This window comes from Peromyscus eremicus, chromosome 1, assembly GCF_949786415.1.
Source record: "Peromyscus eremicus chromosome 1, PerEre_H2_v1, whole genome shotgun sequence".
Classification (NCBI taxonomy): Eukaryota; Metazoa; Chordata; class Mammalia; order Rodentia; family Cricetidae; genus Peromyscus; species Peromyscus eremicus.
In genome coordinates, this window is record NC_081416.1 from 131,908,279 (window position 1) to 131,922,599 (window position 14,321).

Consider the following 14,321-nt stretch of genomic DNA (forward strand, 5'->3'; position numbering starts at 1 on the left):
TAACCAGAGCAGTACCACACGATCCAGCAATTCATCTCCTGGGCATAGACTGGAAGGACTGAAGCTGTGGGTGAAGCATACTGTTTGAATCCATTCTCTAGCTGCTGCTCAAGCCCCAATGCTTTGCGGCAATCCTCCCTTTCACCAGTACCCACAGACGTCTACGAGACACTGTCTTTGAGTCCCTAACCAGCAGCCTTCCCAGTGCAGGATCTCTCCCCTGGGGTGCAAACTGACATCAGAGCCATGCATCCTGCATCTTGCTCCACATGCTCCCCGCTCCCCGTGCCTTGGGATCAGAGCCCGGATGCAGGCTCCTTCTGCAAAACCTCCCCCATCTTCAGAAATGTGTAAGAACAGAGTCCATTTCTTCCACATGGGATTCTGATTCCACTCTTCAAAGACTCCACCATGATGCCTGTCTCTGGTGCTGGGGTCTGAACTCTCTTTGAAACTCATACTATGCTGTTGCCTCTTTGTCCATGGCATTGATAACTTTTCCAATAAACTCCTTACTCTCCAGTAATCTGCCTCAGTGTCTCCCTTGAACCTCCATACCCAGACTCTTTCAGTAGGAACTTGAGGAGATCTTTACACAACTATTCTGAGGCATGATTCACAATGGTCAAGGGTAAGGGTGACTCAAGTACCATCAGTAGGAGCTAGCCTAGAGCTTATTAGGTAGCCAAGGCTAGCCTGGAGCTCATGGCAGTCCTCCTGATTCTGGGATTATAGGCATGAGCCACTCTGGCTCTCTTCTCCTAAATTAATGAATTTACCTTTTATATTTTGACCATTTCACAAACATATATTATATATTTTAGTCATTTATGCCCCCATTATCTGCTCTTATCATCCTCCCACTCATGCTGAACCCCTTCTTTCTGGGTCCCCCTTCTATTTTCAAGTCTTCTTGTGTAATCCACTGGGTTTAGAGTTGCTTGCATGAGAATGGCTGTGAGGTTACATACAGGTCATGGACACCTTAAGAAAACGACATGTCCCTACTTCCTCCCCAACCATTAACTGCCAAAGCCATCCTCCCAAGGGGGCGGGGCTTCATGTGCTGGCATGTCAGCAGGCTCCATCTTGTGCAGGCCTTGTGCTATGAGTCCATGGGTAGGTACAACACATCCCATCCGGAGGGAGCACTTCACAGCTCCCCTCTCATCTTCCACCACTTACAATCTTTCTGACCCCTCTTTGTCAGTGTTCCCTGGCCTTTGGGGATGGGACATAGATGTCCTGGTTAGGGAAGAGCACTCCACCGTCACTGGTTCTCAGCACTGTGACCAGTTACCGGCCTGAGTTAGCTGTTTGCAACTGCAGACAGATGCTCAGGCTGAGACAGCCCCAATTTGTGAGTGTAAACATAACTGTTTAAAAGGCAGCTTGGCCGCCATCTTGGTTTTTAGATAGGCTCTTGCTATGTATTAGACAGCCTGGCCTTGAATTTGCAGTAATCCTCCTACGTCAGGCTCTCTCTTTCTATAGAGACACTATCAATCATGAAGACTCCTCATCTAAACTTAATCACCCCCCATTCACCCCACCTCCATACACCACGGTACTTGGCAGTTTCACTTGGGACTTCACCTTAGGAATTTTGTGAGGATACAGACATTCAGTACACAGAAAGTGAAGACGATAAAGTTTACATTGAGTATATTTTACTGCAATTACCATGTAAATACAAGTAAGAGGATCCTGTGTGGAGTGGCAAGCCCTTGGGCTCTCCCTCCGTAGTCCAGTCATTGGCTCTGTGTGGAGGACGGGCGGTCCTCTCTTACAGAATGCAGGCAAATCTGAGTCCACCAGTGTGAGAAGTCTCCATGTGAGCCATGGGAGATTCCAAGCGAGGCTGAGGCAGGGTGCAAATGGAAGGTTATGTACCTGGTGGACAGGCAGAGCCACTTTGTCCAACTGGCTAAGGAACGAAGGGGAGGAGAAGAGAGGAGCAACCGATGAAGGGATGGAATGGATAATCTCCGTGGCCACACTGAACATAGTTCTGCCCCTCTCAAGCCCATCCCTAGCCCCACCTGCAGCCCCTCTCCAGGGCAGGCACCTCTTGTTCTTCCGCCTTGCTGTCCCAGAGTCACCCTGGGACACTCAGGTGTCCGGCAACAGGACCATCTGCAGACACACAAAGAGCAAGTTTTTCCACTGAGGGGAAGCAACCTGTGCCTCTGGGACCTGGCCAGGATAGCATCCAAGCTTGGAGTGGCCGGTGGGGACAACAGTATCTGCAGTGTCTCCGCCAATACCTGCCAGAAGGGAAAGGAGAAACCCTCGCTGGGAACCCTGCGGCTGAACCCTGCGGCTCTGCTCCGAGACCTTTGGCCACAGATGACTGCTTATCATTCCAGGGGACAGTCCCAGCAGCGGGAAGCAGAACCAGATCCCTCTTGTCTCCAGCCATTTCCAGTGCAGGAGGCCCTGGTTTTGTCCAGGGACACTGCAGGTCTGTCAGAGGAAAAGAGGCATGTGTCCCAGCCCCGGGCCTGGCCTCTGTGGGTGGAGATAAAGAGATCAGATTCTCTTTGAGGCCTCTTCCTGCTCTCCAAGTCCTTGCCAAGGCTCCAAAACAGCTCCATTCAGGGTGACACTTGGGTGGCAGGGCCATAGGCCCCAGGGACAGCCCCAGCCAGATGGTAGCTGGCTTCAGCCTGAGACAGTAAAGGAGGAGTGGAAATGGACCTGCTCAGCCTGACATGCAAAAGCCTTCGACACGGAGGGGGCAGGTAGGCTCCATGTTGCCTTCTGAATCCTGTGTCCACAGCACAGTGATCACTTAAATTTTTTAATATATATAATTATTTTATATACATATATATGTAGTGTGTGTGTGTGTGTGTGTGTGTGTGTGTGTGTGTCTGTAGGTCAGGGCAATTTTCAGGAGTTGGTTCTCTCCTTCCACCATGTGGGTCCTGGGGATTGAACTCAAGGCATCAAGCTTTATAGCAAACACCTTTCCATCGCCAGCCTGGGATGACTTTTAAACACTTGCAGGGCGTGCAGAGACGGCTGGTCAGTTAAGAGTGCTCACTGCACATCACGAGGACTGCAGTGGACGCCAGCATCCATGTGACAAGGTAGACATCCCCCAAATTTCTTCAACTCCAGCTCCAGGGGATCTGTGCCTCCTTTTGGCTTACACACACACACACACACACACACACACACACACACACACACAGGGGGGGGGGACACCTACTCACATATGTGAACATACACTCACATAGACACACAAACACATAAATAAATCTTTTTTTTCAGCAGATGGGGGTTATGAATTCAGAGTCCACCTGCAGCTCAGGTGGCAATCGTAGAGCCCTGAATCCACAAGGCCCCTCCCAATACAAGAGCTATCAAGGTCTCCATGATTTATCCACTGAGAATCTCGGGTACTTCCCATTCCACTTGCTTTCTGAAGAAATCCTGAATTATGCTGTTATGGATTAAATTATGCCTACTTGGCTCCCAAATTCCCAAGTTGGAGTCCCATCTCTACTACCTCAGATTGTGGCCTTATTAGAAACTGGCTCATCAGGTATAACTAATTAGTGAGGCTGCATTCACGCTACAGCAGGGGTGTATTTGATTCAATTTGCCAAAATTCCTGATAAGCAAGGGAGGTACGACACAGAAACACACCCAGAGGTGAGATAACATGAAAGACTTGGGAAGACAGACATCTTCAGGCCAGGGAGAGAGGCCTGGAACAGAGCCTTTCCCAGCTCAGAAGGAACCAATTCTCTTGACACCCTCACTTGGACTTTCAGCCTTTAGGACTGGGAGACGAAATTTCTGTTGTTCTGATGTAGGTAGACCTGTAAGCCAAATCAACGGTCTGTCAGGAAGGAACGTCAGGGCAGGGACCTGGAGGCAGAACCTGAAGCAGAGACCACAGGGGAACACTGCTTACATGGCTTGCTTAGCTTGCCATCCCTACAACCCAGGGCCCAGAGGTGGCACTGACCACTGTAGGCTGGGCCCTCCCTCATCCATCATGAATCAAGAAAATGCCCACCAACACACCTGTGGGAAATCTGGTAGAAGCATTTTCCTAGTCAAGGTCTATCTTCCCAGTTGACACTAGCCTGTGTCAAGTTGACAAACACTAACCTGTGCAGACACGTACATAAGCTAATTTAGTCATCGTTGCTATTGTTTCTTGGTCTTTGGGTTGTTTCCAGTGTTTGGCTGTTAGGAGACTTTGGTTTTCTTTCTGAGGATCACACTCAGGCCTCATGCATGCTGAGTTACAGCTTCAGCCCTATTAGATCTGTCTCATATATGAATCCTAGTACACATGCCAGGATTGCCTTTGGGGCAATGCTGCAGAGTGGGATGCTAGATCACAGAATTTGTGAGTGTGTTTGTCATGTGACCAGAGAGTGCCAACTGGTTTCCAACGCTTCCTTACCAACACATGTCCCACTTAGCAGTGGGAATTTCCATTGGCATCCTCACCCACGACTCTGGGGGTTATCCCACTGTAAATGGGAGCACTACCTGGTGTGTGGTGGCATCCGGTTTTGTTTTTTCCTTTTTTTAAATGTTTAAGATTTATTTTATTTTTATGTATATCAGTATTTTGCCCACATATAAGTATGTCCACCATGTAACTGCCTGATACAGAGACCAGAAGAGGATGTTGGATCCTGTAACTCTTGGAATTAGAGTTACAGATGGTTGTGAGTGTTACATCCTGGTCATGAGCCCCCCCAGAGACCACCCGAGTCAGAGTTCATGTATAAACACAAAGAGCCTTTATTGCAAGCTCAAGCTTGGGTTCTCCATTCCTTCTGACACAGCAGTTGTCAGGGACAGCCCTGAGCTCTCAGGACTTTTAAGGAGTAAAGGATGGGGGGATAGGGGAATTCCAGATTCAGATGGGGGTTGAACTCCTGGTTTGGCAGGAGTAGGGCAACAGAAGTCTTGTCAAACAGGGATTGGTACTGGTGTTGCTGCAAGGAAATTGGCAACCTGTATACAAGTGATGTAAGCTATCCTTAATGTTCTGGAGCATCCAGTACTTGTTTGTCTCAGTTCTGATTGGTCCCCCACAGGGTATGGTTTGTGGCTTTTCCTGGTTATTGTAATGGTGAGGCCTAGTCCCAGTATTGTTAGTCTGCAGCCTGTCATGGCTACACTGATGTTAAGTTAGGCCTCTTCAGTAAGCCATTATGTGGGTGCTGGGAGTTGAACCTGGGTCCTCTAGAAGAGCAACAAATGCTCTTAACTGCTGAGCCACCTCTTCAGCCCCTCAGCAAGGTCTTGCATATTCCTGCTTAAGAATAAAAGTCAGGGCCTTTTCATGTGCTTCCTCTGCGGTGAGGTTAGTGCTCAAAACTTACCCATCTCTAGGGTTAGTAGTGTGACTGTCATTGGCATATAGGAGTCACACACACACACACATACACACACACACACACACTCATACATACACACACATTCTCATACATACACACAGACACATTCTCACACACACATACACACACACTCACTCACAGGAGTCCTTTGTTAGTTCAGGTGTTGCAAATATCTTTCTCCTATTATAGCTTGTTTCTTATGATGCCTTGATGGACTTGCAGGTACAACTCCTTTGGGGAGTTTATTTTATTTTTTTAAAGAAATCCTTCCTCACCTTAAGCTCTGGAAGATATCTGACTATGTCACTCCCGCCTGTCTTCTGCCATTGTTTTGCGGGTGAGAGGGTCAGTTATGTATGCAATGGTCACAGTTCCATGTGTTTAAGCCTCAACCCTCTGCCACAGATCTGCATGGCACCTGCCTTATTGTTTGCAGTGCTGAGCACTGAACCCAGGGCCTTGCGTATCCTGGGCAAGCCCTCTACCTTTGAGCCCAAACACAGCCTCTACAGGCCACCTCTGTCACATGTGGTATCCGGTTATGCATAGACCCATTTCCAGGCTCTCTGGGCAGGGGCACCCACCATCTTCCTACCCCAGGCTTTAAGCAAGCTGTCCCCACTGCAGGACAGTATGCCAGGATTGTGTTTGGAAGGAAAGTTCCACTCACCCTATTTTTTGTTTACATTTATTCGTGTGTATATGTGTACATGTGTGTGAAAGTGCACAAACCATGGTTCATACGAGGAGGTCGGAGGACAATTTTTGAGAATGGGTACTCTCCTTGTAAGTTTTGGGGCCTTAACTCAGGCTGTCAGGCTTGGTGGCAAGTGCCTCTCTCCACCCCATACCGTCTTACCAGCCCCAGCCTTGAGGGCTCCCTCATTCCAGCCGTTGGCCGTGGGGCAGCCATTCCCTCCAGGGATGGTTACTACAGGAGAACACAGATTATAAACACAGACACAGAGGACACCTGGGAGATAAACATAAATACGGAGGAACAGCACAGACCGTGGTCCCCAGTTGTACGGGGAGAGATCCACTGAGACTTGTGGCCACCTGAGGGTGTGACAGGGTGGACAAGTGGTAGGCATTCAAGTAGAAACTGCACTCGGAATTTAAAAGCATAGCTTTCCCATCCCACTGAGTGCAAACCACCCTGTCAGTGCTGGGCTTCGTGAGGGAGCCCCAGCCCCAGTCACCCACAGTTACAAAGGAGAGCTAGGGTTCTCACTAGTTAGGTGTGTGTGTGTGTGTGTGTGTGTGTGTACATGCACACATGTGTGCACGTGAACTCTAAGCATCTGGTCCACAGCATCATGCTTTAGACAAGTGCTCTGTCATGGGGTCACACCCTCAGCTCTAGCGAATGCCTGTTTTACTTTGAGTGTTTTCCGTCTGTGGGTGGTTTACGAGTACAGAGCTTTACTTTAAGTTGAGGAACAACTGTAGTGAAGTGCTTGACTTTAAACTTAAGAGGCACTGGGGTGGGGCAAAGCACTTGCTCGCACCTCAAATCTTGGTTTCTATCTCCGGCATCACACACAGTATACAGATAGGTCAGTGTTATTAGCTCGAGCCCATGAGATGAGATGGGGACTCCCTGGGTGAGGAGAAGTTGAGGGGATAGTGTAGAGATGGGTGGTCTCCATCTGGGCCATTTGTCTTGACTCGAGGTTCTTGGAAACCTAGGAACAGCTGGCATCTTAGGACTGGCACTTTGAGGTATGAGCCAGCTGCCACATTTGTCCTTGTGCCGGGTTGTGCTAGGGCAGTGAAGCAGATGAGGTGTAGAAGGTGGCAAGCGTTTTCTGAGCAGGACAATGGGCACCACTGAGCAGGAGCAAGGGCACCCCATAGAGAGAGGCCCTGCGGTGAGTAGGGAGAACAGGACAGGGACCCGTGGGGTCCCGGGCTGAGTCCAGCAGCTGTCTCCTGGCAGTCACTATGTTCTGCAAATCAGGCCTCAGGTCAATGCAGAACAGCAATTGCAAGCTCAGGTGTTCTCGTCCAGTGAGAGACTAAGGTTGTTTACGTGGGTTCTGGAGATCTGAACCCAGCTCATCAGGTATGCGCGGTAAGACTTCATGCCCACTGCACCATCAGCCCAGCCCTCTAACTTAATGAGATTCGAATTCCAAACTCTGTCTCCTCCTGCAGCAGGAGCTAATCTGCTTTGCTTTCCTGGGACCACCAGCTATGACTTTCTCCTGGGTTCCATGGAGTCTGCCCCACGAAAACAAAGAAGTCAATTGAGGTTTAGAAGGGAGTAAACTGGTAGACTAGGTTGTTCCACCCTCTGGCCCCACCCACTCCTTCCTGGGACCTCCTCCTCCAAGGCCCACTCTCCTGGAAGCTCCAAACTCTTTCCTATGGTGCCTCAAGCCAAGAACAATGGGACTCAGTGAGTCCTAACCTCCCACTTCTAAGTGCTCTGATCTGTTTAATATGTACCTCAGTGAAGTTCTCTTCTTCCAGAGTAGGAAGCTCCTATCTGGGCACGATCTCAGGGAATCACCAGCACTTTGAGTAGTTGTTCCTTTGTTTAGTTAATTTTTTCTGTTTATGGATGTTTTGCCTGCGTGTATGTCTGTGTACCATGTGCATGTGGTGCCTCCGGAGGCCAGAAGATGTCAGATCCCCTGGAACTGGAGTTATAGATGGTTGTAAGTCACCATGGGGGTGCTGGGAATCGAACCTAGGTCCTCTGGAACAGCAACCAGGGCTCTTAACCACTGAGCCATTTCTTCATTTCCATTTTGGTTTTCGTTGTTGCTTTTTCTATGGTGTACAATTATTGTCTGTGAGAAGATCAGAGTGACACACGCTACTCTATCCTTCTTGGAGCTGGAGGAGTCTTCTGAACACTGTATTTTGAAGGTTTCTTCTCTTTCTTTTTGTAGTGAATAGCATGTTAATGGAATGCGTGTTTTGAATGTGCCCCTCCACCCCAAGATGCCTGTGCTGAAAACCTAATTCTCAAGTTCACGCACCGACGGTGTTTGCAGATGAAGTCTTGAGGTAACTCCAGTTAGATGAGGTCATGAAGGTGAGTTCCCATGATGGCTTGAGCTGATTTCTACGAACAATAAGAAGAGACCCAACCTAGCATGCTTGCCCAGTCTCACCATGAGCTGCCCTCCACCATATCAATGACCCTCACCAGGGGCCAGCATGCTCTTCTGGACTTCCCACTCCCCAGCACTGTGAGCCAATAAACTTCTATTTTTTTGTAAAGTATTTGGTTACAAGTGTTTTGTTGTGGCAACAGAAAAAACCACTAAGACATGGAATCTTTACAAAATACAACCTTTTTTTTTTTTTTTTTTTTTTTGAGACAGAATTTTACTGTGTAGCCCAGGCTGGCTTAGAACTCACTACGTGGCCTGGTCTGGCCTCAGACTCACAATTCTCTGGTGTCAGCCTCCCAAGTGCTGGGGTTATATGTTTGCACCACCTAGCTCAAAAACTTTAACCTTTTTAAAATGCAGGAATTCTGAAAAGATCTCTTATGTGCGAGCCTATAGCTCATCAACAGTTCACTGCATTCAGGGGCCACCATCTCCTGGTAGTAGATGAGTACTCTAAGCTGAGCTCTTACATTCCTGACAACCAGAAAGAACACATTCCCACCCCCACCCCCATTCCCAACACTCACCAGTGACCAGAACGAGGCCAAGGTGCTTGAACAAATCTACGATTAATCAGCTCTGTGACCTTAGGCCTCTTACTCACACTCTCTGGGCTCCTATTCCTCATCTGCAGCTAAGGTCAGAACACTGACCTCACAAGGATGGAGAGAGCCACAAATGAAGTAACATCTCTAGAGTGCGGGGCACTGAGTCACCCGACCCATGAACAGTCACTTCAGGAGGCCAGCGGGGAGGTGTTCCGTGGCTCTTTCACTGAGAGCTGTTTGGTGGTTTTCTTGGAAAAGCTGGAAGCCACAGCTGTCTTTAGAGGACTATCCCATTTTATTTTCCTTTGACCAACACCCCAGCCAACACAAAGGGTGACTAACTCGGCTTTGCACAGTGACTTACCAGGTTCCCTCCAGGATGAGTGTGTCCTGGTTCCGCGCCCGTCCACTGTGGTAGCTAGGTGTCAGGCAGATGGAGATTTGGCATCTGCAGCTAAAACCTAGAATCTGCTGTGACAAGCAGGAAGGGACCTTGGTCCGAGGCTAGTACTGGGCAAGTCTGCAGGTGTACCCAGTGGGGCGGAGGTTACTCCAGATGTCATGTGACTGGAGCTAAGGTTCAGAGAATGATCCCCTGGTTTCCTCTTGGGCACAGAGATGAGGCAGGGGTTCATGTGGACAGGTAAAGATGGAAAGGCAGTTGAGGTCCACTGGGTAAAGTACAGGCGGGTCAAATCAGGCAGTCTGAGCTTGAACCACAGCTATGCATTAAAAGTGTTTGGTAAGACTTGGTTGTGGTTTTTTTGTTTTGTTTGGTTTGTTTGTTTTTGTTTTAATTGTTGTTTCTTTAAGGAAGAGACTGGGATGGAGGAAGGGAGTAAGCAGGACGTGTTCCACCATGTGTAGTACTGGGGGCAGTTCCAGCTAACATGAGGGGTGGTGGGGGTAAGTGGGATTATAACTGACATAAAACTACAGGACAGCCAAAGCCAGTCAGCTCCCTTCTCAGTCTGGGGTGTGGTGATATTTTGTTTGTGATCTGACAAAAAAAAAGCTTGCCTGAAGATCAGAGTGTGGAGCTAAGCCACTAGTTAGCCATAGAGGCCAGGCAGTGGTGGCACACACCTTTAATCCCAGCACTTGGGAGGCAGAGGCAGACAGATCTCTGTGAGTTCAAGTCCACCCTGGGCTATACAAGATTGATCCAGTCTAAAAGAGAAACAGAGCCAGGCAGTTGTGGCTGACACCTTTGATCCCAGCACCAGGGAGGTTGAGACAGGAAGTGATATGGTTGGGTGGAGAAAGGAATATAAGGCGGGAGGAGACAGGAGACAGTCTCCTCCAGGCTGAGGAGTTGGTGAGGTAAGAGGCGGTGGCTGTGGCTTGTTCCTTTCTCTCTGATCTTTCAGCATTTACCCTGAAATCTGGCTCCGGGTTTTTATTAATAAGACCAATTAGAATTTGTGCAACACTGGGGAGGTGATGAGTAACCCCGCCCACTTTATAGAACAGGAAACCAAACTTTGGCACAGGAAATCTACCCAAGATCATACAGCTGCAGGTAGGGCCTGGGGTCTACAGAGTTGACTCAAACCAGTGCTGTGTGGCAAACCCAACTTTGGGGGAAAAACGATCAAAAGCCTACTTTGAAGGGCTGGCCATTTCCTGAAGTGTAAATACTCCACTTTGGCCCATGTCTGACTCCTGTTGTGATGTCACAGGCAGAGCTGGAAATGAGGCTCCTTCTCCAGGCTGAGCTGCCCCCAGACCACGGCTGACCCAACTCAGTTCTGTTTGGTTCTGAGTCTGTGGCAGCTCAACAGTCCTTTGTCTTAGCTGACACTCTTCTCTGCACTCTCATGAGTTGATTTAACCACAGGCTACACCGTAGCATGAATCTTAAAGGTTCTTATTAACAAAATCAAACCCGGGGCCAGTTATTGGGGTGAAATGCTGGATGGTCAGAGAGACAGACAAGCCACAGCTATCCTCACCTGGCCAACTTCTCAGCTGGTCTTGTTTCCTCAGACTGGAAGCCTCTGTGTCCTCATATCCGAATGGCTCTCAGCTGAACTGTGCTGCTAGAAGCCTGAAAGCTTAACCAGCCAAATGCTTCTAGTTTCTGGTCCTCACACCTTTTATACCTTTCTGCTTTCTACCACCACTCCCTGGGATTAAAGGCTCGATTTCTGGGATTAAAGGCGTGTGTCACCATGCCTGGCTGTTTCCAATGTGGCCTTGAACTCACAGAGATCCAGAGGGATTTCTACCTCTGGAGTGCTAGGATTAAAGGTGTGAGTGCCACCATTTTCTAGCCTTTGTATCTAGTGGCTGTTCTGTCTCTGACCCCAGATAAGTTTATTAGGGTGCACAATATTTTAGGGAACACAATACCACCACACTACACTGTACTATAAAATGAGCTACACTGATACCTCTCACAGTATGAAGAGCCACTGTTCCTTATCCTGTCTGTCTTGAGCCCTGGGCCCTGGTATTTCAGGATGCACAGCTTAGCCAGGGCCCCATTCTGGAGTTATGGAAAAGCAACATCCTTTACAGACAGAGATGCTGGCTGAGATGCAGGGGAGCATGGTAGTATACTTGCATCTGGTTCTCTGGCTCGCCCAGGAGCCACAGACTGGCACAGGTCCTAGATTCGAGGTAACAGATACCTGCTCATTCAGAGCCAAAGCACAGCCATTGTTTGTCCCAAGTAGAGATTGTGTTTCTGACGCCACAATCTATAAGTGGATTCGGCTTGCACAGCACTCATCATGCAAGTTGGCAACCTCAGCTTCTCTCGGATGATTTATTTTAGGACAAACTGTGGCATTTTTACACCAAACCTATGGAACTCTGTGTGACTCTGAATCTTGGGACTCATGGATATTTTCCTTCTCATTTGAAACTGAGAGGCAGCCAGGAAAGGTGCTTGCTAAGGGGTACTCCTACTGGGAAGCAGGGAGCAGGCACTGGAGCAGTTGAACAATTAGGGAGCAATTGCTTGTGGCCGGAGTGACTTAGACAAGAGCCACATCAGCCAGCCCTCACCTGAGGGGAGGGCAGAGAGATGGTCTGCACATGCCCAGAACCTCTGATCTAACAGAAGGAAAACGGAAGCCAAGCATTGTCCTTGCTCCAGGGCTGCTGGCCTGGCAGCAGAGAGGAAACTCCGGGCAGGCACAGCCCCTAAGGCTGCCCAGCACTTCTGGCAGACCCACAGGAAACCAGCTGGGGCTGGACAGAGCTTTCCAAGCCCTCCACACTGATGAAATCTACCAGTCACATCCGCCTGAGGATGTGGCCCAGACAGTGACTGCCCCGACAACCCACCTCAGAAAGCGGTGGCACTCAGTAGCTTGAGGGCACAGCCTCTCAGGGGGAAAGGCCATCTCTGAATCTAATTTTAAAGACTCACAAGTCATGACATAACTCATTTCCCAGGGGTGGTAGCCACATCAGACTCTGGCTCTTGGAAAGCCACGAGGGTACATGTGATTATGGTCACTTCCCTGGAGTCCAAGGTCCCCAAAGAAATCCCCAGTGCACTGACAATGGGTGAGACAAGAAACACCCTCCATCTTCCTTTTGTGAACCGGGTCTTCCTTTCGCCCATTCTTCTGATAAAAACATTCTTTGGTGGAGTCATCACTGGGTCTCATTGATGGATAAACACTGTCTTCCAATTTAGCGATGTAGAGCCTTCCAGGAACACCAAAGCTAACAACAAAATCTGTTGTTATTGTTTGTTTTCAGAGCCAGGGTTTCTCTGTGTAGCCCTGGCTCTCCTAGATTTCACTCTGTAGACCAGGCTGGCCTTGAACTCACAGAGATCCACCTGCCTCTGCCTCCCGAGTGCTGGGATCAAAGGTGTGTGCCATCACTGCCCGGCAACAATAAAAAAAAATATTAGCTAGCACGTACTATGATGTCACTTTATAAAATAGTCTTCAAAACTAGCCTAGAGCACAGGTTAAGCAGGTCCACGGTTGTCAATCAAAGTTCACTCTCATGTATTTGCAAATAAGTACTTTTCTACCAGAAAAACCATGCCTGGTTCCCTGAGGGACACCTGGGCTCCTTGACACCCTGCCCCGCTTTATCCTGCATCCCTGCCACCTCAAGTCTGGGAAGAGCTGCCCTTATCTTGAACTGACAGCTTCCGTTTCTCAGCCTGCCTGTCCGTCTGTCCCCAGGGCAAGCCTATGAGTGGACCTCATTCCCCAAGAGGCCACGTATCTGGCCGGAGCTTGCCTGACTCACCGTTATGCCTGCCTTTTCCTCATTTTGTCATGACTCAAGTTTTGTGGCCATGGGGCTGAGTTTTGGGGTTGCCGTTTTCTCGGGACGGTATAGCCAACAATGTACTGAAAAGTCTTCCCACAGTAATTCTCAGATGTGATTTTGTTGTTCACGTTGATATTTTATTTATATATATATTTTTGTGCTTGTGTGGCACTGGGGATCAAATCCTGGGTCTTACACAAAGTAGGTAAGTGCTCAACCACTGAGCTATATCCCAGTACCTCATTCGGTTTTAATTTGAAAAATGTTTTTTAAAAGATTTATTTTTAGATGTGCTGTCTGTGAGGGGGTATGTGCACACAAGACGCTGCGTTTTCTACTGGAAAGACTGAAGCACAGGTTGCTGGGGTTCACTCCCCAGGATCCTGACCTTCACATTTCACATCTTCACTGAATTTATAAGCCAGACTAAGCCAACGCGCACGCACGCGCGCGGTGGACGTTTCCACGGAGAACAGAAAATGGCTGCTTTTAAGGGCTTGCAAAGTGCCAGGGACCCACCTAGGTGGATGGCAGCCCTGTGCAGCCACCTTAGTCGACACAACCTTAGCTGTCTCCCGGTCGTGTGGCACGTAAGCTCCTTTGCAACCTAGATTACAGGTCTTTGTAGCAGGAGTAAGCCAGCCTAATCCCCAGGGCTGGTGCTGTACAGGGTGGGGAGGGCTGGCACCTGGCATCCCTCCACACAAAGGCACTGCAACCTTAGGCCCTGGGAACTTGAGTGGCACTCCTTGGCCACTAAGAGTCTCACTTCCGAGTGTCCTTAAAGACAAGGACACTGGCAACAGGGTGATAGATTCAAGAGGTCCTTTTAATGTAAATATTCCCTTCCCAGATGAGGAGTGTCCTTGAACTCTGAGCACACTAGGTAATGGATAAAGCTGTCTGCAGAGAACACCAGATCCCCGGGCGGCCCTTCCAGGGACACGAGGCAAAGCCAGACTGTGACAAACGGCAAGCAGAGGGTGTATTAGCAAAGTCCACGAGCATGCAGC